We start from the raw sequence: 3,376 nt of genomic DNA on the forward strand, positions 1-3,376 counted from the left end.
ATGGCCTTGATGTTTCTTTCCCATTATTGGGGAAAAACTGCACAGGAAGGGAAATTCCTCTTCAGCTGCTTCGAGACAGCTGGGCTCTCCATCTTCAGCTCAGCTTGCATCATGGAAGCAGTGTAGCTGACACCGGAGAGGCATCAGCTAAAAACGAAAAAGAAAGCAAATCTAAACACAAGGGACAGCCTCCTCCTCCTCCTCCTCCTCCTCCTCCTGCTCTTCTTCTCCACCTCCTCCTCTCCCAGCTCAGGGGAGATCAATACTTAATTCAGTCGAGCATTCAGCCATCTTTAAGAGTACACACTTAATTTGATTATCAGTGATTATCGCAACAACAGTGTGACTCCTCGCATCCTGAATTACTCTCGCAAAGAATTGTTTCTTTTCCAAATTTAATTTTTGTTCTTTTGACTCTATCTCTGTCTGTACCCAATCAACCCAATCACCAGAACAAATGTCGGTGACGTGCATTTCTCTCAAACCACACATAAGTTAAAGGAGCTCTGTGTGGGGCTAGAAGCCGACTGATTATTTTGGCAGATTCCATTTCATTAGCTACTGTTGCTATCTCTCCTGAGAGAGGCACTAGAGAACGTGCATTGAGTCAAATCCTTTGGACTATCGTGGAACCGACGTGGACAACACTGGCTAAAGTCAACATTGCTAACGCTACCTAGCTAAGGTCAGGGCAGTACATTATGCTAGACGCATACTGTAGAACTCAGCCATTTAAAAAAAAAATAAAATTCCACAAACTTGCAACTACCAAGACTGTTGATCGCTGACAAAACATGGATAGCACATGATATCGAACAGTGTTTTACTATTGGCTCACAAACTAGTTGGAAGCTGGAATCACTACTGTGTATTTTTTAACATCACCAGTTTTAACCAAGGGGAGGCCCCGGTGAGAACAGTGAGGAGGCACTATATAACTTCTGAAGTGGCTGCAAATTTCATGGGGATTTTACAGAGCACTCCTGCTGAAATTTTACCTGCACCTTGTAATTTTATCGTTGATAATTTTAACAGTAGGCTGAAGTCAACTCTTGACTCAGTAGCTCCACTTTTAACAAAAACAATAAAAAGAAAACCTACACCCCCGTGGAGAAAAAACAATGAAATCAATGAACTGAAAAGAAAATGCAGGAGTGCAGAGAGAAGATGGAGGAAAAATAAACTGACAGTCATTAGGAGATTTTACGTCAACTCAAAAGCTACAATAATGCAGTCAGAAAGGCACGAATTTCCCATTTCTCACAACTCATCACCAACCATAAAAATAACCCCCCGACTCCTCTTCTCTACTTTTAATATTTTAACGGGTTCTAACTCTAATAAAGTTTTTAAGACACCCACAGACGATCTTTGCAAGAACTTTGCAGACCACTTCAGAACCAAAATCAAGGACATCAGATCCTGCCTCTTATCCCATCAAGTTTTATCTGTTAACGCATCCGAACTGTTGTCCTTGCCTGAGGAAACACTGGAGAGTTTTGCCCTGGTTGATGCAAGGACACTTGGTCGAGTATTCTCCCAAGTAAACCCAACAACCTGCCCTTTAGACCCAATTCCCACATCACTCTTAAAATCATTTTATGGATTCTTTGAGGAACAGTTTTTAAACATCATAAACTGCTGTCTTCAGACGGGTGTCTTTCCCACCGCCTTCAAAACGGCAGTGGTGAAGCCCCTTCTTAAGAAGAGCAACTTAGACCCCAACGTTTTTGACAACTACCGACCTGTATCCAACTTACCGTTTTTAAGTAAAATTTTAGAAAAACTGGTTTTTAACCAAGTTAATGACTTTTTAAACAGAAATAACATCTTAGAGAAACATCAGTCTGGTTTTAGGAGAAACCACAGTACCGAGACAGCACTTTTAAAGATTTTAAATGACATCAGATGGAATTTAGATAACAAAAAGCTCACAGTGTTGGTTCTACTGGATCTAAGCGCTGCTTTTGATACAGTAGACCATCACATTTTATTAAACAGACTCAGCCATCTGGTCGGCCTCTCTGGTACTGTCCTCAACTGGTTTTGTTCCTATCTCACAGATCGATGCTTTTATGTAAGTATGGATACATGCTCCTCAGGAACCCATGAAATTGGATGTGGGGTTCCCCAAGGGTCAATTTTAGGTCCACTTCTTTTTAATCTTTACATGCTTCCTCTTGGGGATGTCATCAGGAGACACGGCATCAGCTTCCATAGTTACGCTGATGATACACAACTGTACATTGCCGTGTCTCCTGATGAAACAGATCAAATTGATGCCCTTCTTAACTGCATTGTAGACATCAAGTCATGGATGGCAGTGAATTTCCTACAGCTCAACCAGGACAAAACTGAGGTTTTAGTTATAGGTCCTGAAGGCCAGAGAGAGAAACTTTTTCCAAAACTACAACATCTTAAACCAACACAATCAGTAAAAAATCTGGGCGTGATTTTTGATTCTGAACTGAATTTTATTCCACATATCAGAAATATGACAAAAATAGGTTTTTATCATCTTAAGAACATAGCCAGAGTCCGCCCGTTTCTCTCCCAGGCCAGTACGGAGGTGCTAATGCATGCTTTTATTTCCTGTTGCTTAGATTATTGTAATGCCCTGCTCTCTGGTCTTCCCAAAAAGAGTACTCTAAATCTCCAATTATTACAAAACTCAGCCGCACGAGTGCTGACGAGGACCAGAGGGCGGGAGCACATTACACCAGTTTTAGAGTCACTGCATTGGCTCCCCGTGCGCTTCAGGATCGATTTTAAGGTTCTTTTACTGGTTTTTAAATGTCTTAACGGCCTTGCACCCTCCTACTTATCTGACCTGCTTTTACCATATCAACCCTCGCGGACCCTGAGGTCCTCCGGCTCTGGCCTTTTATCCCTACCAAAACCAAGAACTTAAACCCACGGTGAGGCGGCATTTAGCCACTATGGCCCCCGCTTGTGGAACAGCCTGCCGGAGAGCCTCAGGTCTGCAGAGACTGTTGATATTTTTAAGGGAAGGTTAAAGACACACCTTTTTAATCAAGCTTTTAACTAATATTTTAAATTCTTATTCCATTCTTATGTGGTTCTATCGTATTTTATGTTGTTGTTTCTATCTTGTTTTTTTTTTTTTTCATATTAAATATAATTTTTTTTTTTGTATTTATCTTCGATACTATTTTATTTTATTTATTATTATCTTATGCATTTTATCCTTTTAACTGTTCACTTCATTTAATTATCTTTTGTCAGGGTTTTTATCCTATCTTATGTTTTTAGCTTTTAAGGGTTAACTCCAGAGTTTCCTCAGGGGGATCCTCCACACTGGGAGCTGTGTCTGGGATGCTGCTGGGGGTGCTGTCCCTGGGTCCCTTTGGCCCAG

At 41.1% G+C, this 3,376-nt stretch overlaps 1 pseudogene; it reads left to right on the forward strand.

Moving 5' to 3' along the window:
* Positions 1–2,170: 2,170 nt before the first annotated feature.
* On the forward strand, positions 2,171–3,049 carry LOC115573171 (uncharacterized; annotated as a pseudogene).
* The last annotated feature ends 327 nt before the right edge of the window (positions 3,050–3,376 follow it).

This window comes from Sparus aurata, chromosome 21, assembly GCF_900880675.1.
Source record: "Sparus aurata chromosome 21, fSpaAur1.1, whole genome shotgun sequence".
Lineage (NCBI taxonomy): Eukaryota > Metazoa > Chordata > Actinopteri > Spariformes > Sparidae > Sparus > Sparus aurata.